The sequence below is a fragment of the Plutella xylostella genome, chromosome 26 (assembly GCF_932276165.1).
Source record: "Plutella xylostella chromosome 26, ilPluXylo3.1, whole genome shotgun sequence".
Lineage (NCBI taxonomy): Eukaryota > Metazoa > Arthropoda > Insecta > Lepidoptera > Plutellidae > Plutella > Plutella xylostella.
This window is the reverse complement of record NC_064006.1, coordinates 2,426,267-2,447,032: the sequence shown is the minus strand read 5'-3', so window position 1 is coordinate 2,447,032 and position 20,766 is coordinate 2,426,267. Positions and strand designations below refer to the sequence as shown.

General features: G+C 34.8%; 1 protein-coding gene across 1 annotated transcript in view; it reads right to left on the bottom strand.

Annotated features, from left to right (window-relative positions):
- The window catches only part of LOC105394857 (neuropeptide F receptor), a 63,231-nt gene that overhangs the window by 6,879 nt on the left and 35,586 nt on the right, over window positions 1–20,766 (bottom strand). The gene's annotated exons all lie outside the window — the stretch shown is intronic.

Sequence of the window (20,766 nt, the reverse complement as noted above, 5' to 3'; positions counted from 1 at the left end):
ACATATTGAGCGAGCTATGTTTCCAGATAAATATGGAACAGCAATGGCATGTGGAACGTTTAAAATACAATGCATCTAGGATCTAAAGTCTGTTTTTTCTCCATTCTCGGTTAGAGCATAACCAGGGAGACATGACACTAAATTGAAGATAGATACGTCACTTAATCACGGTAAAATCGACTGTTGATGAACCGTGCAGAATCTGTAAATCTAATTTCTGAGATAAAAAAACAGACTATAGGTGATTGTGCAGGTTTCATGCCAACGGTTTCCCTCACAATGATAATATGCAGGATAAAATTATAAATGAAATGTTTGGATAAATTTGGTGTCGGCATTTTGTGAGTGGAACTTTTTCATTGCTCGCGAATGTATAAAATTGCTAGTCTCCTTATTCCTGGAGCTACAGCGGTATTGCATGTGCCCTCCTGCCCCATCCGTGTTTTCCGCGAATTTAAAAAGTTATAATTTACGTGACGAGCAATTCGAGAGCCAATTAAAAGTTAATGTTCAGATTTAAAAACTTCCACCGCTTATAATATGAAAATTAAAAGAATTATGAACATAAATTGAATAACGAATAACTTCTTAATCTTTTGTCTGGAGCTTTTCTTCGCTTCCCATGGAATGTCGGTATAAAATAACCTACATATTCTACATAACCTATATCACCTGGATGGAGGTCTAATTCTACTTATACAGAATGTTACAAAAATAGAGTAAATTAAGCCGAAAGCGGCTGACTATAGTGACTGTCCCTTCTGGCTTACTATAAATTTTTCAAAACTCTGTATATTTATTTATTTATTTATTTATTTGATACTTTATTGCACAAATATGAAATATAAGTGTACAAATGTAAGTGTGTATTTTTTTATACTTAAATATATGATCTAAATTCATTTAAATACGATTCTAAAAGTTTAGATAACAATTATTTTAAAAAAGTCTTCTCTTTTTATGAGCTTTATTTTAATTGCAATAAAAAAATAGTTTTATAATTAAACTAGGTTTTCAGTAATGCCAGAGATGTGAAGACAGTATTAAAACTAAAACTATTATCCATTAAAGATAATTAAAGGAGAACTCAATTAAAAGTGACATTAGTGCTTAAGTTTACGACCTATAATGTGACCTGCGGAGTTATTTTCTTTATTAGAACATCATCATTAACCCCTTAAGTTGTAAATAAGTCGTTATTTTGGAAAATTATAGGATTACATTATAATAAAGCGGCACGTAAAAAACTCAATTGTGAAAATTGAGTTTATTTTGGTTATGACTGTTTCCGTGGAAATATTGTTATATTATGACATATGACTTTATTTTTTTCATCATTGTAAAAGGAAAAATTATGTTCCTGTAGGATAACTATAGTAAACACTGAACAATAATTTAATTTATAAATTGGTGACTCAGCAAGTCACACTGAACAACTTTGTTCTACATTTCATAGAAGTTATTTTCCATAGAAATGTTTCTGGTATATTAAATAGACCACCCCGTTTCATTTGTTTATCATGAATCGTTTTTTATCAGTCATAGGTAGGTAAATTTTCCCTACCCAACAGTGGTACACAGAAGAAGCTAAATAAATGATATGAAAAAGACCAAGCAATTAAGTCCAGTACTTTACCAAGCATTTACCTCACGCCTAGACCTTCAAAATTAATCATCGGTAATCAAGAAATTTAATGTTTCTCCACTTGAACGGGTCAAATTTATTGGTTCTCTAATAGCAGCCATAAAAAGCATCCTGAAATCTCAATGGCCATTTCCATTGTCGGAACACTCTAAAAGGGCTTGTAATAAAACATTTCTTTATACAATATTTCAACTTAGATCACCATAATAATGTATTTAATAAAACAAAGTCGCACCCATAATGTTGACAGGCGATTACAGTTTTTATTTATGGGGCAACGATATTTAATAAGAACTAGATGGAGTGAAAGTAAAAGATTCTTGGACAAATAACAACCCACTGCACTAGCACTGAGCGCGTTATTTTGAATAAGTTCAGTTAGAAGATTTGTGACCTTATTCATTGGTACAACGGTTGTCATTAGGTTTAACTTAAAATAGTTTCAGTAAACCATATTTTGTATGTGACACATCTTGTTTGTATATCTTTAATCTACCCTTAGAACCCCTGCCAGTTTTCAGTTTCACAACTGAGATTGTAATTAATTGTATGTGAAATACGACTACTAACTTACTAAAGTGCTTATCTCACAAAATACGTTCACCATTGAAACCATAACCATGGTTTTTTTTCTTAAATACTACGTAAGTACAGTAAAATTTAAAATAATTTATGCATAAAAGCGCTCGAAGGGTTAAAATACGAGTTTGACCACGAGTGTAGACTTTTGTTCCAATTACGGGAGTTTATAACAACAAACGTTAAAAAACTCAAAACTCGACCACCAACGGAAAAGGTATGTTTATAGTATTTAATTACATTCTTTCAGTGAAAAGGCCTTTTTTCCCCCTTAATTTCCCTCAAGGTTTTATCCTTCACATTTCCAGATGTACCGGCCTCCCCAAATTAGGTTTGTGGCCTTTAGCTTATGCGAGTCTTAAGCACATCTTAATTAGTCAATTGGAAAAGGCACTTTGGAAATGAAACTGTATACCAGTTTTATCGCCAATTTAAGCCAGGATTAAGACAGGAAGTGATAAAGAAGGTTTACGGGTTGAGAAAATATGCGTCGAGAATTGTTAAACGACCGGATGGGCGGAGTTTAAGTTTCAATCATTGAAGCAAAAAAAGATCCCGACGAATTGAGAACCTCCTCCTTTTTTCGAAGTCGGTTAAAAAGAGGTCTACCTCAAAACAATGAAACATTTAGGGAGTAAATATGAAATGAAATGAAATTCGTTTATTTTTCGACATAGAATATAAGAATTACTTGTCAAAAGTCATAATCTACCACCATTTCACAAAGGCCCCGTCATTAAGGAGGAAAGAAATGGCGAAAGAAACTCCTAATATAAGAATAAAGTATCTGTAAATCCAAATTAAAACCCTGTAAGTATAAAGTGATGTTTCTTCATTAAAAACATGACAGACTTTCCAGGGTGCGACAAACGTATCCAGGGACTGTATCGCGAAGTAGCATTTACGAATTATTGTAAAACTAGCTGTTCCCGCGAGCTTCGCTTCGCCTTAAAAAGTTTTCCCGTGGGAATTCCGGGATAAAAAGCCTATGTTCTTTCTCAGGGTCTAGACCATATTGTATACCAAATTTCATTCAAATCCGTTCAGTAGTTTTGGCGTGAAAGAGTAACAGACAGACAGACAGACAGACACAGTTACTTTCGCATTTATAATATTAGTTAGGATTAGGATTCAATACATTTTGAATTCGAAAATTTATACCTATAGTCTCCCGCATCCATGCGAATATGGCGCATGATAACATCATGCGCTATGTTAAGGAGAGGAGTGCCGGCCGCACCGAACAGCCAGTCCAGGTGCTGGCGATCGAGAGGCTGCAGTCCGCCAAGCAGACGGACTTCAAGTCCTTCCGTCTTCGGGTTCCCGCCGACCAACAGAAGGTTCTCCTGGACAAAGACTTCTGGCCTGCGGGAATCGTTTTCCGTCGCTACAGGGAGGCGAAACAGACTATTAAATCCCCTGTTACTAGTGCTAGAGTTTAGTTAGTTTTATTTTTGATATAATTAAGTATATTATGTTATCTATTATTTTTGTATTTTAAAAATGTATTGTGTTTAGTTTATAATATGGGCCACTGATGCCTGAAATAAAGGTTTATTATTATATTATTATTATTATTATTATTTATCAAAACAAGTTCGTGAGAGCCTCCTTTCGTACATAATAGAATATTATTTATTATGAAATGGAAAGTGTTCTATGAAAAGTGGCTAGCTTCAGCCCGGCTGATCAAAACGGTAGATCCAAATACCGAATCACGCGAAAAAGGATGGCAGGCGACAAAAGAAGCTATTACAGTTAGTGCTTCCATTATCCGTGTTATATTACAGCAGTTTGCACACAATGGGTGGGAATATAAAAACGGGAAACAATGAGATACCCCTTACAATGGACCCGCCCGATGTTTCAGTAGGGTTACTCTATACTGACGAAAAACGAACGAACGAGTTGTCGTGCAATCTGCACGTTTAAAGCTGCGTACAGACCGGCCCAACGAACACCTAACGGACGCCCAACGATGGATATTTATCATACATAATACAGCGGGGCTATTATCTATCTCGTTGATAACTCTCTTCACCGTTACGAGTATCAAAGTCAAAGTCAAAATTTTTTATTCATCGTACAAATATAAAATTTTCTGATTAACGTCAATTTTTACAAATTACTCTCCGTTCGGATAAGGGGGGGCTCTTTCTGTCTAAGGAGAAGAACGGAGGCAAGAAACTCCTGAGTGCAGGACAGATTGCAGCAACGAAGGTCAACGAAACCCGTTCGTTGGCGTTCGTTTGGCCGGTCTGTACGCAGCTTTATACTACGAGATAGAGTCGTGGATCGCGCAGCAGCGATCCGAAACTTCGTTTTTCGTTGTATAGAGCACCCCCCTGAGCTTTTAGTTGAGCTGTATGAAATTTTAGAGTGGAATTTTGTACTTGTTTCGTGGTAATACGATATTTTACGTCTCAAAAAGTATGTACAGGAGGAGCAATGGATAAGTGTCTCTGTCTTTCTCAAGCGCAAAAAAAACATAGTAAAATCCAATGTCTCAAAGAATAATAATATTTAAATTTATTATTATTAGATTTTGCATAATATATTATATATCTTCTGTATGATTTTAGTTATTATTGTCTTAACTGACTCTATAATTATGGTTTAAAAAGAACATAAAAAAACTCGTTAAAAATACTAAATAGAAATTAATGTTTATTATGCCAATAGGTACTTATTTTTGGAACATATGGCAACAACAACCTTGACTTTAATTGAATTTCCGGCCACTTTTGGCCTTTTTCAGATTAACTTATTTCTTTCTTCTTTAAAATACCTACATCGTATTAGTATGATGAAGCTCAATTACCTAACTACTTGGCTACTGTTAGCAAGTGCGTGCAGACGAAGTATTCTCGAAATACCGAATAGCATGCGAATGGTATCACGATTGCCAGTTGATGGTTATCAAGTCATTAAGGGCCGATTTTTCAATGCTCAGATAGACAACCAGATAGCGTTTATTCGACAGATAGCGAAATATTGAATTTTTCAACCGTCAGATAGAACTTATTCGTCCAATAACTCAGTTAACTGAAGAATAAATCTATCTGCTGCTTGAGCCGCCAGATAGTGCTTATTCGATTGATAATTTGACATTTGAGGTTATTAAGTAAGTTCTTTTTTGTGTTTATACCAATTCTAAACTATACAAGCGCAGAGAATAATCGTCTTTTCAATGGATATTTTCGATGATATTGATGATTTGGCGATCGAAAAAGAGGTAGTAGGTAATGAACGAATGTATTAATCCTGTTGAAAGGAAAGTCAGAGTCGTCAAAACGAGGCCTGATCATTACAGCATGTGGGATGCAAAAGAATTTCATCGCCGAAAGGCGCCAGACTACAAACATTATGTTGATTTATTTTCAAGCATTAATTTAAAAAAAAAGAGGAATGTAGTAGCACTTCCTTCATAATAAAATATTAAGGTACATTATAGTTTTTCATTTTATGATAAGTAGGTAACCTATGCTACATATACCTAAGTATCTAAGACATCCCTCCTGCTTGGCGGCATGATCTTCTATGTCCAGTAGTGGACGGCTATAGGCTGAGGAGAAAAGAGAGAAACCATCCAGTACTTGATAATAAAACATAGGTGTTATTTCTTTCAGTTTTTATTCATTAAATTTAAATTAAGGATACGTTGAATGCTAATGTTGGAGCAAATGCCTAACACCTTTTCTTCTACATCGTTAAATGAAGGAGCATTTGAGGGCCCAGCTCCAGTTTTGTACATCTCCTGCCTTTGCAGGGAAGACTTCTTCTTACGACTTCTTCTTCATTGTTTTTTTGATGCCCTCGTACTTAAATTAAAGGATTTTCAATGAGCGGACTGGTTATACCACTGGAGTTAAAAGAAACTCAATTTTCTTCCATGCAGACTGCATGGAAGAAAATTATTATTTGTTGCTGCATCGGTCTTTTTATTTTCTATGACATGTTTGAATACAATTTATCTACCACTCACTAACACAGTAACTTCATTAATATTAAAATTCGCCGAACGCTCTCTTTTTTGTGATTCCATTGCGATCCAAAAATAACAAATATAAATACCAAAATTGAAACAACCCAATAAACAACCAAACAAAACAGTCAGTGAGGCTTGTGGCTTGACAGTGACAGTTGACTCTGACAATCAAAATAGTAGTCTGTCCTGCTTTATGTAATATCCCCCCCCTGTAGTGACTCTTCCGACTCTAACCTACCTATTTGAGACGTATTTTTCGCCCTAACTAAACTGAAACGAACTGAAGAGAAGTCTTGTAACGGTATACGTGTTTTGCATTATTCGTTTGGCCAATACGTGATCGTCTAGTCTAGCGGTTAGGACTCTACATTGCCGAAGTAACTCAAGTTCTTTTAGGAGGTTGAGAGAATCCCTACCCTAGCACTAATCCCTAGAACCCTAGTTCATAATCCCTAGTTTATCTAAATTTTAGGACAACAGAACAAAGCTCAAGCAATAGTTATTTCTTAAAAAATATACATAATTGAGAGTGATTTAAAAATATATATTATATATATATAAAAAAGGGTTTTAAATTTGAATAGAAGGTGCGCCCCGCCTCGCACACCCTATGAAGGACGACCAGATCCGTCCACCAGACCCATCTACCTTCTCTAGCCCACTGGCTCTATTCAAACTGGTTTTTTTTTTGTCAGTCAGTCCCTAGGAAAGGATCTATTGATTGGGATCCAGACGATGTTAATAATATTTTATTCAGCTTCACAATTCGGCACGGATATCTCCTGAGCCTACTTAAGCATTTATTCGACACGGATATTTCCTGAGTCTACTTCTGTATCCATAATATGTAATAGTTATTCGGCACGGATAGTTCCTGAGCCTACTCTTGTATTTTCGACACGGATATTCCCTGAGTCTACTTATACATTTATTCGACACGGATATTTCCTGAGTCTACTTATGACTTATGTATCAATAATGTGTAATAGTAATTCGGCACGGATAGTTCCTGAGCCTACTTCTGTATCCATAATATGTAATAGTTATTTGGCACGGATAGTTCCTGAGCCTACTCTTGTATTTTCGACACGGATATTCCCTGAGTCTACTTATACATTTATTCGACACGGATATTTCCTGAGTCTACTTATGTATCAATAATGTGTAATAGTAATTCGGCACGGATAGTTCCTGAGCCTACTTCTGTATCCATAATATGTAATAGTTATTTGGCATGGATAGTTCCTGAGCCTACTCTTGTATTTTCGACACGGATATTCCCTGAGTCTACTTATACATTTATTCGACACGGATATTTCCTGAGTCTACTTATGTATCAATAATGTGTAATAGTAATTCGGCACGGATAGTTCCTGAGCCTACTCTTGTATTTTCGACACGGATATTTCCTGAGTCTACTTATACATTTATTCGACACGGATATTTCCTGAGTCTACTCATGTATATCGTCACAGTACAATGTTTTCCAATAATGGACGTAATTAAAATATAATTATTATCTCCCATTTCAGCTTGTGTCAAGAGCAATCACTCAAATGTATCTCTATATTGTAGATCTCAGAGTTATGTGACAATTAATATTTTATCGATGTTGGCTTTTATCTACCATGGTACCTACAAGTTGTTCGAGGTGGTTTCCCTGCCTCTAATTAACTTCATCACAGTCAAGCTCAACATTACTTATTAATAACTAACTGTCATCATCTCCTCCTGTATATAGTATATTGGTAAGTTTGTAAGAAGAATCCAATTCAGCAACTGCTTTCCTTTACCCAAGCTGATAAGAAGTCATTTCAATTTATTTATCGGTAGTAAGTAACTCATGTACTATGAAAATATTTTCCTGTCTTATTCAAAACTTAGTAAATTTTATTTAGAATAGAATACAGTTGAAACTCTTATAGTCGCCAATCGCCTCAATGACCCTAATTATAAATTTTGTTTAATATTATCAACATCTTATCCAAACCCAAATCAATCATTATTTATATTAGCAGAATTAAAGTAGAATAATAAGTATAATAAATTAATATTAATCACTGAATATGTAAAAGTTGTCATGGTCACAGTCAACAATATATAGTCAATGATATCCATTTAACCATCAAAAGTAAAATTGCATGAATATTCACTTTGGAAATATTTATTTTATCTTATCCAAATATTTCAGTTAAATTAAAATAGTGTTAGTGCTCCTATGGCCGCCATCCAACACATTGACCCTACTGGTATAATTACCTAATTGAAGGTATTTATTTTATTTTAATCATACAAGTAGATAACTTTAGTAAAAGTAAAGTGGGTGCTCAACTAGGCCGCCAACTGACTCATTGACCCTATTATTTATTAATTTTGTTTAATATTCTTAACATCTTTTTCAAGCAAAATCAATGTTTATTTATAGTAATAAAAGGGTATAATGCAGGTTTTTAAGTATTATAAATTATCATTAACTTGCTGAATATATAAGAATTGTCTTAGTCACAGTCAGTCAGGTACAAGTTATGGCCAATGTAACCATTGAATAAAAGGAATAATTACATGAATTCTATTCTGTTGTCTGATACATAACTAGTTATTGTAGTAAGTAAATACCTATTGAATTCCAATAAAACAAACTTTACATACTTAGGTGGGTAAGTAAGTACCACAATCATACCTATCACATATGTAGATCAGTAAGAAGCCTAGATTCACTAAGCATACATACATCAATAACATTCACCACACATGAAATACAAAAGGATAGCTTGTTTTCCCCTAAAATTCAATAACCTACTCTCCCACAGCCTAAACCTAACTGCTTAGCATCTAAGTGGTTTGAAGATGAAATGCATTTTATACAAACTCACATTTTACACAATGTTCCTAGTATCAAGTTCCTAGTAAGTAAGTATAAATTAAGAATCTGGGTTTCTTAGTTCTGAACTAATGTTTTGAAAGTAGATTTATTTTGCAACCAATACAGTACTGGTTAAATGTTTGTTGGTTTTGTTGCTGCCTAATTGTTAAGTATGTTTTTTCTTTTATGATAAACAATACTTCAAATACCTGAATTTACCAAGTGTAGCTAAACCCATAATAAAACCATAGAGAATCATTAAACTAGTGAATCACACAAGTACACACAATAATTATTCAAGTAGAAACATAGTATTTTATGAAAATATGGTCCGACCAATTTTCATCCCGGTGGAAAAATGTTTAAAATCATTTCAAATATTAAGAATACAAGTAATAAGTAATGTTTATAATAACCACTCTTAGAGAATCAAAGTAGGTTGAGCTAGCTGTAGATTTTAAATTACTTAAGTACTAAATAGAAATGCTGATTCAAATAAGAATATAATTTTGCTAAATAGATTCATAGCTTAATATGAATAACCTGAAGCATATTCTTCATTCTGGTTTCAAGACTGAATAGATAAGTACATGCTTACATGAGAACTAGATGGAGTTGGTAGAAATAAGTTTATATTGTGTATCTCAGGAGATAAGTAAATAAGTACCGACTACCTAGGAATATGAATCTTCTTGTAACCTAAACAATTTCAGAATGATCTAATATGTTACCTAATAGATTTACTTAAATTGCAAGCACTTATCACTGAATAGGATTCCACATAATTATCTTATATATCTGATGAATCATCCATTATTATTACTTAGGTACTTATTCAGATTGTTGTGCAAGCCTAGTAAGTTTGTAAACCAAATATGTTGGAACATAGGTTATGATCCACCACAATGAAACATACCTAGATACACCTAATGGTCTGTATTATGCTAATTACTGTTCTTTACTGGGTATGCAAAGACTGCTGGGTGAAACAATTTCAGGTAGATAGATTGCTGTGAGTAAAAGTAACATACTTTTAAATACTTGACTCATTAGCCATCATCTCAATAGAACATACTATTCAATATCTGTACTATATTGATATAAGTAACTAAGTTTATTCCTTCCATGTAAACAAACATAGCTTGATGAAACAAGTGGGGTAATTTTCCCATAGTCGAATGTACTTATGCTTGTAAATTGATTGTTTTATGTGATAGAATCTTTAAGGCTGATTGATGAAGTAAAAGGTGGTTTCCTTGGGTCTCTCCTAATAAACCTAGGTACCCTAGCAGCCTTCAATTTCAAAATGGCCAAGAAGCTTAACAGTAAATAATGGGGAACAATGGGATTTTTAGGTTATGAAAAATATTCTAATTTTGAAACCAGAACAAAGTAGTTAGATATTCTAATATAAAGAATGGGGTGAAGTATAGATACGCTGTGATACCTCTAAATAGTGGTTATGACAAAATATTATCGACACTTAGCTGAGGATCCTGAGGCGCCGCCGCCGGCCGGTGGAAGCTGCAAAACCACCCCGCCATAAAATACACTTCCACTATCACTCCCATATGCAAACGCCCCCTCCTATCACCCGAAACTCCACGAGAGGACCAAGGGCGAGTTTTCTTCCCGAAATCTATTTATAGCCTCTCCTGACCATCGACTCCCTTTTTTTTTTTTCTTTTTTTTTTCCGGTTCCTCCATCGAACTTTATCGATTCAACTCCATCCCTAAGCTCCTAGACTACAGGTGGCGCCACTGAGCTAGACAATAACACAACTATTAAATATTTTTAAGGTAATAAACCGATGAACTATTGTTCTATAATTATTGATAATTAATATTATTATTATTTAACTAGTATTTACTAATTTTAAGTCCTGATTCGATTAATTAGAACTAAAAGATACTCAGTTGAGCGTCAAGGAGGCGTAGTACGTAAAGTGTCGCGTAAATTAGTGTTGTGCAAATCTGATCCTCATAATAATAACTTATCACTATGGCGTCATTCATTTCAATAATCAAACAATAATTAACAGAGCCGTATAAACGGTTGAAACATAATATAACCGAATCTAGTATGATATCTCTTTAAACTCTAAGCGTCAACAATAAGACTTGTACTTATTCTAGGTATCTGTCGATTCGAACGACACAACAGCCCCCGAACATTACCATATAAGGAAATGCATCATCGAGTCTAACCCATTAGATGGCACTAGTGTGGCATTTCTACATCGCGGTATGGTTGTGTTTTCCAACCAGCGTATAGTCTTATTTTGCTTATAATAAAAATTTCGCCAATCTATACATAATGTATAAGTCTGCTACGGACGGACTATGTTCCGTTACAACCACCCCCTAAATTTTTAGGAAATGCAATTGGATAAAAATTTACCTATCTAAGACTTATACATTATACATTAATAACGGTACATGAAAATAACAGACTAATATCAGAACCTTACAATACAAATAAGTTTCGTTACAACCACCCCCTAAATTTTTAGGAAATGCAATTGGATAAAAATTTACTTACTTAACTTGATAGACAATGATAACTCTATATTTAATCTTAGTGAAGGTGATAAACCCCAATACTCTCATATTAAATTTACTTAATTCATAGTATTGTAACCAGTGTTTTATTGTTACTTAGTAATATTAAAAACAGAATATTCGAGGTAACAGTCGCTGTACCCTTCGCTATCTCGAATATGCAACGAGTTCGGGGCCCCCTACTGCAGATAGATGCCACCCACTCGACCAGCGCACCCAATGAGGACAACAAAGGTGTCATTACCCGACAGGCGTGCACATAATCAATCCTATCAGGTAACTCATTTGATAACTCTCTTATAAGAATTCATCAAACGCCCTATATGTTTCTCAGTGATTTCTCCATACGATCGATGCATTGGGTGAATTGCTTACTGTTTTCTTCCCAATGTCTTTGCAATTAAGAAAAGAAACTAAGTAACAAAGTTAACCTAAATACTTGAGTTGAGACCCATATCCCCTCTCAAATATGTGATCGATTAGAGCCCTCACTGTAGATCCTCACCGAATGTCCAGTCAAGCAGACACCATCTACGACACAGGTATCATTATCCAATAGGCTTACACAATCAGTAGTCCTGTTGAACAACTCATTCGATAGCCCCCTTATAGAAGCTCACCAAATGCCCTATGTGCCTATCAGTGGTTTACCCGAATCGTTTTACTTTTCTACTTGAATTAACTCCACTTCAACACCTTCACAACACTTTTATCAACAGAATTTTGTAAGGTAAATTTAAGAATCCCTGGGTCTTATCACCTTCAGCATTTACTAAACCTACCTAGCTTTATGTAAACCTGTAAGCTATAGTGACAACAGGATAAAAGTTTATAAGAAAAACAAATAACTGAACGAAACTTTTAACGAAAAGAAATGCATCTCTGGAAGTACTTCTTAATTATAGCTTAGTTACGTAAATATTAATTAATAAATTACGACACACTAAAATTGTAACCAGTGGTAAGCGTAAACAAAGTATTCGAGATAACAGTCGTTGTGCCCTTCGCTACCTCGAACACGGAACAACTTCGAATCCCCCACTGCAGATTAATATCGCCCCACCAAACCAGCACTCCCGCGAAGGCGACAAAAGTATCATTATTCAAGAAGCTTGTATTTTTAGCCTAATGAATAACTCATCTGATAGCCCCCTTATAGAAGCTCACCAGACGCTCTATATGTCTCTCAGTACTTTCTTAGAACGATCGGCGCATTGAGTGACATTTAAATTAGTTCCTCCTCAATGTCTTTGTGATTTATGCAAATCAATAATAACTCATTAATGAGAAATATTTGAGTTGAGATCCAAAGTCACACTATTCCCTTCTCAAATATGAGATCGTTGAAAGCCCGCACTGTAGACCATCGCAGAAAGTCTTAGTCGGTCGAGACAATAAAAACGACAAAGATATCATTATCCAATAAGCAATGCTACTAGATAACTCATTTGATAGCCCCCTTATAGAAGCTCGGCAAATGTCTTATATGCCTATCAGTAGTTTATCCGAATTGTTCCGCAGTAGGTATGAATTTAAAAACCATCACTTATCACCTTCACGAAAAAATATATATATTATAAAATGTAATCTATCACGGTAAAGTTATTAAGTATAGGAAGAAGTACTCCAAAACTACATTCCATTTCATTACCATACCAAAGTACAGTCACCGACATTAGCGCGCCCAAAAGTATAAAATTTACAGGGCCAATGAATAAATGACACAGTTACACGGTGTGACCATCATCACTGTACCTTCAGATAACCTGTACCTAAACTTAAATCCAAGTAGAAACTTATTTACTATCCCTCTTGTGTAAGTACACAACACACCCCCTTGATTTAAGAATTTATCCACTCTCCTAATCACTAATCATAATACAATAATCCTATTCCAATCCATAACTTTTAGTTTTACCCAAAATCCTTTACAAAATCAATTAGTTATTTAAAGGAGTGCAATGAGAATTTAAATCAGCTATACTCAACCTGCGGCCCGCGTACCATGACTTAAACGTGTTTGTGGCCCTTACATAAAAAAAGGTTGAGTACCAATGATTTAAATGGTGTATCACCCCCAAAATTAAACAACTCTAAAATATTTATCTATGTTGATGAAATACTTAGGTAAGTTAGGCACATTCGTTCACTCCAAGACAGTCAAATTTAAAATGCATTCAAATTGTCAAATAACCTAAGCTCTTATCTATTTCTGTAGATGAATACTCTCACCCCCACGTGTGTAACAACAGAACAATACTTAACCCACATTCACATCACAACCGTCTTTCCTATTTTATAGTATTGATCGACTCAATTCAATCACCTCACTACACTCTCATTCATAAACATTCCTACATTTTTTAAACCATATTTACTAATTTTAAGACACACCCCCACTCTCATATGTCACCTATTCCTAAACACACCCTACTGATGATGATGATGATTATTATTATTATTATAAAATTGGAGCAGTCCATATTTACTCACTTTAAGAGACACCCCCACTCTCTTATGTCACCTATTCGTAAACACCCCCTATTGATGATGATGATGATGATTATAAAATTGGAGCAGCCCATATTTACTCACTTTAAGAGACACCCCCACTCTCTTATGTCACCTATTCGTAAACACCCCCTATTGATGATGATGATGATGATTATAAAATTGGAGCAGCCCATATTTACTCACTTTAAGAGACACCCCCACTCTCTTATGTCACCTATTCGTAAACACCCCCTATTGATGATGATGATGATGATTATAAAATTGGAGCAGCCCATATTTACTCACTTTAAGAGACACCCCCACTCTCTTATGTCACCTATTCGTGATGATGTATGATGATGATGATGATTATAAAATCGGAGCAGCCCTAAGGATACCTATTCTGTGACATTTACCTAATATTATGTTGAACCGCCCGATGATTATGAATCTTGGCCATCATAATCTAACACATCATTATAATCTAATACACATATTATAGTTTATAAAATATAGAGCCCTTTAAAATATACCACGTTTGATTGACAGATCTTCCTGGTAGATGACTATCGACAAATAATTGTAAAATTTTACGTCGACTAAACCATTTGATTACCGACATAGCTGTCAAAATATGCAAGCTGAAGTGGCAGTGGGCTGGTCATATCTGCCGAAGAACCGATAACTGTTGGGGTAGACGAGTTCTCAAGTGGAGACCACGAACAGGCAAACGCAGCGTGGGACGCCCTCCTGCCCGCCGGACCGACGACCCTAGGCGGGTGGCGGGTAGTAGTTGGATGAGGAAGGCCGAGGACCGAGTGTTGTGGCGCTCCTTGGGAGAGGCCTATGTCCAGCAGTGGACGATTATTGGCTGATGATGAAACCATTTGACTTTGACTTTGACTTATGCCTGCTAAATAAAGTTGGGTTTCCCTTGAAAGCGAAGAAGTGACAAATAAAATGTATGGATTTGACAGCTGTCATTCTAATCAAGCTATTTTTAAAGAACTGTAACATACATTCACTAGGCTCACCCCCACTATCTTATGCCTTCCAGCTTCCTCTCCTGGGAACAGTCCTAAGCACCCCCTATATGTGATGACGACATTGAAGTAACCCTATGAATACCTATTTGTGTGTAACTTTTAATCTAATGATGTTACGGCCGATGATGATGATGAACCCAAGCCACCCTAATTTAACACATTGATAAAATCAAATATAAGTAAGTATGTAAATACGAACATAGTTTCCTTCACTAGCTCATTTTATTTACACCGTAATCTTATCATTCCTCTATCTCATAATATCCCTAATGTCGTGCACATTATTCACAATATCAATCCATACTCAATCGCACCTACACGCAATTAGCAATCCAGTACCTATACTATATGTAGCTAGCACGCACTCACGCGCAGCCTGTATTTAGGTATACACTGCAGGACACGAACCTCCTCCAATTCCCCAACAACAGAGAGCCACCTCCACAATCTCCATGCACATAAATTTAACACCACAACACACATTGAACACCAAAAACCCGAGGATCGAACTCGACAGTAGTCAAGGTCACTATGCACCACAACATTCGGTAGTGTAGCCAGCTAAGTATTTACATACATGTAGAAACATAAGATCATAATATCATAACCTCTCTTTCTCCACATGCTAGGTATCGATTTCCCCCTCCTAGTTCCAATTATATACCTAATTACCTATACCTGCGTATTAGCAAAACGCATACCTACTACATATATGCCATTGAAGTAGGTACAACGAAAGGAGTGACATATCCACTGTACCCAACACATGAACAGTGCCTTCGGCATCGGCAAACAGCCACCGACAACTGATCCCACTACATAATCTTTTAACCACGGTGACAAACACCTTAGTGACAATCACTGGAGCTGGACAGCTGTTTGTCACTGACATTATAATAAGACGTAACATTACCTATCATTGTCTAATTAAATAGGTACATACATGAAGGTCATTGAACCTGTACAAAACAGTCTTTAATTTTGTCGACACGAATGCGGTAACTATATACATATTCAGTTAACCCCACGAAAGCTGAATATACTATTACTAAAATCCACAAAACTCATAACAATAATATTCGCTAAACTTATAACAGCCCTTTCCTTTGTCCGTAAGGTACCTACACGTCAGGTACCTAGAACTCACCTACATCCATACCAAATTCATGACACCAATTCCCTTCTATCGTGGGTAAAAGTCACCTTGACATAAGACCCAGCACTAATCCTATCTTTTCTATGCTGGCAAAATTTATTTGTCATACATAACTAATTCTCATTACACCCCTTTCTCTAGCGTTGAAAGTATAAATATATCAGCATATAAACATACACCAAACCTATAACAACACTCTTCCTTTATGGTTTAATTAAACCCACATAACGGACTACCTAAATAAATGAGTAAGAAAATTATACAATGCAAAATATTTTAATATGTATAATTGTATACCAGCGCCACCTGTGATAAAACTCTTGAACTGCAATTAATCATTGATATCTACAGGTAATCAGGTTCGAACATCAAATACAGCTAGCTAACTTCTTCCTGTTGTATCCTTATTTACCTTTTATTTAAAGGTAAGTAGAAGTATAAAATAACAGTAGACAGACAGTACACTTGGAATTAAACCTAAATCGGATGCACACAATCAAAATAAATTTGCCATGCGTAGATATAGGTATCTCATCCGCCGCTGTGAAACTGACACTTATTAAAATGTGTCTACTATCTACCTATAATATGTGTATATGTATGTATAAATAACAAAAAATCTATTCCCTAGACAATCGTAGTCGTAGAAAAATTAAATAGGTAAACAAGTACTTGGGTACTTACTAAAGTTTGCATTCACCAAAACATCTGTTAGTTATAGCTACCTACCACGCTAACTTCGAACGGTCTTTGACCTTACTAGTTTATTCTCGTTTACTTAGTAGGTACCTACTTTATTTTACTATAGGTACCCCTTTTCCTTTATTAATTTAATGAAATAATTACAGAAAATGACGCAACATCCATGTGCCAAACCTACCAGTTTCAAGTGCACCATGGTAAGATCGGTATAAATGAACCATGTAAAGTGTGCGCAGCTTCTAAATCACAATGTCATGTCTTTACCAAAATAATAATGACAGGACGCTACCTATAACCTATTTGATTGTTTTACTAATGCATTTGTAGGCAACCTACACGTATTTTAAGCACACTAAGTTTGAATGCAACAAATTTGTATACAATAGGGTAAAAGTACCACATATCGGCACTTCAAATGTTTCAAGCAAAATGTATACAAATATTATGCTAAGTTTTTTTTTTTTTAAATTTTATGTAAAGGGTACAGTTACCAGTTATTGACCTTTTAAATGGTTTAAACAAAATGTATTACCTAAGTGTACCCATTATATTATTATTATTTTTTTTTATTTTTTTTTTCTCTAAATGCCTATTTTATTGTACGCCTACACATATGATTTTCCTATTAATGTTTTCTCTCAATCTCCTTCCGTTTCACGGCAACAATTGTAGGCTAAAAGCCTTTTAAGTTTTTGAATAATGCAAAACACAAATAAAATAACGTTCCTAATAACCCGATCCTGTTTCTAATAATTCAGATCACCCTATCCTGGTCTACGGCATATCAATTGTAATATCCCCCCCCTGTAGTGACTCTTCCGACTCTAACCTACCTATTTGAGACGTATTTTTCGCCCTAACTAAACTGAAACGAACTGAAGAGAAGTCTTGTAACGGTATACGTGTTTTGCATTATTCGTTTGGCCAATACGTGATCGTCTAGTCTAGCGGTTAGGACTCTACATTGCCGAAGTAACTCAAGTTCTTTTAGGAGGTTGAGAGAATCCCTACCCTAGCACTAATCCCTAGAACCCTAGTTCATAATCCCTAGTTTATCTAAATTTTAGGACAACAGAACAAAGCTCAAGCAATAGTTATTTCTTAAAAAATATACATAATTGAGAGTGATTTAAAAATATATATTATATATATATAAAAAAGGGTTTTAAATTTGAATAGAAGGTGCGCCCCGCCTCGCACACCCTATGAAGGACGACCAGATCCGTCCACCAGACCCATCTACCTTCTCTAGCCCACTGGCTCTATTCAAACTGGTTTTTTTTTTGTCAGTCAGTCCCTAGGAAAGGATCTATTGATTGGGATCCAGACGATGTTAATAATATTTTATTCAGCTTCACAATTCGGCACGGATATCTCCTGAGCCTACTTAAGCATTTATTCGACACGGATATTTCCTGAGTCTACTTCTGTATCCATAATATGTAATAGTTATTCGGCACGGATAGTTCCTGAGCCTACTCTTGTATTTTCGACACGGATATTCCCTGAGTCTACTTATACATTTATTCGACACGGATATTTCCTGAGTCTACTTATGTATCAATAATGTGTAATAGTAATTCGGCACGGATAGTTCCTGAGCCTACTTCTGTATCCATAATATGTAATAGTTATTTGGCACGGATAGTTCCTGAGCCTACTCTTGTATTTTCGACACGGATATTCCCTGAGTCTACTTATACATTTATTCGACACGGATATTTCCTGAGTCTACTTATGTATCAATAATGTGTAATAGTAATTCGGCACGGATAGTTCCTGAGCCTACTTCTGTATCCATAATATGTAATAGTTATTTGGCATGGATAGTTCCTGAGCCTACTCTTGTATTTTCGACACGGATATTCCCTGAGTCTACTTATACATTTATTCGACACGGATATTTCCTGAGTCTACTTATGTATCAATAATGTGTAATAGTAATTCGGCACGGATAGTTCCTGAGCCTACTCTTGTATTTTCGACACGGATATTTCCTGAGTCTACTTATACATTTATTCGACACGGATATTTCCTGAGTCTACTCATGTATATCGTCACAGTACAATGTTTTCCAATAATGGACGTAATTAAAATATAATTATTATCTCCCATTTCAGCTTGTGTCAAGAGCAATCACTCAAATGTATCTCTATATTGTAGATCTCAGAGTTATGTGACAATTAATATTTTATCGATGTTGGCTTTTATCTACCATGGTACCTACAAGTTGTTCGAGGTGGTTTCCCTGCCTCTAATTAACTTCATCACAGTCAAGCTCAACATTACTTATTAATAACTAACTGTCATCATCTCCTCCTGTATATAGTATATTGGTAAGTTTGTAAGAAGAATCCAATTCAGCAACTGCTTTCCTTTACCCAAGCTGATAAGAAGTCATTTCAATTTATTTATCGGTAGTAAGTAACTCATGTACTATGAAAATATTTTCCTGTCTTATTCAAAACTTAGTAAATTTTATTTAGAATAGAATACAGTTGAAACTCTTATAGTCGCCAATCGCCTCAATGACCCTAATTATAAATTTTGTTTAATATTATCAACATCTTATCCAAACCCAAATCAATCATTATTTATATTAGCAGAATTAAAGTAGAATAATAAGTATAATAAATTAATATTAATCACTGAATATGTAAAAGTTGTCATGGTCACAGTCAACAATATATAGTCAATGATATCCATTTAACCATCAAAAGTAAAATTGCATGAATATTCACTTTGGAAATATTTATTTTATCTTATCCAAATATTTCAGTTAAATTAAAATAGTGTTAGTGCTCCTATGGCCGCCATCCAACACATTGACCCTACTGGTATAATTACCTAATTGAAGGTATTTATTTTATTTTAATCATACAAGTAGATAACTTTAGTAAAAGTAAAGTGGGTGCTCAACTAGGCCGCCAACTGACTCATTGACCCTATTATTTATTAATTTTGTTTAATATTCTTAACATCTTTTTCAAGCAAAATCAATGTTTATTTATAGTAATAAAAGGGTATAATGCAGGTTTTTAAGTATTATAAATTATCATTAACTTGCTGAATATATAAGAATTGTCTTAGTCACAGTCAGTCAGGTACAAGTTATGGCCAATGTAACCATTGAATAAAAGGAATAATTACATGAATTCTATTCTGTTGTCTGATACATAACTAGTTATTGTAGTAAGTAAATACCTATTGAATTCCAATAAAACAAACTTTACATACTTAGGTGGGTAAGTAAGTACCACAATCATACCTATCACATATGTAGATCAGTAAGAAGCCTAGATTCACTAAGCATACATACATCAATAACATTCACCACACATGAAATACAAAAGGATAGCTTGTTTTCCCCTAAAATTCAATAACCTACTCTCCCACAGCCTAAACCTAACTGCTTAGCATCTAAGTGGTTTGAAGATGAAATGCATTTTATACAAACTCACATTTTACACAATGTTCCTAGTATCAAGTTCCTAGTAAGTAAGTATAAATTAAGAATCTGGGTTTCTTAGTTCTGAACTAATGTTTTGAAAGTAGATTTATTTTGCAACCAATACAGTACTGGTTAAATGTTTGTTGGTTTTGTTGCTGCCTAATTGTTAAGTATGTTTTTTCTTTTATGATAAACAATACTTCAAATACCTGAATTTACCAAGTGTAGCTAAACCCATAATAAAACCATAGAGAATCATTAAACTAGTGAATCACACAAGT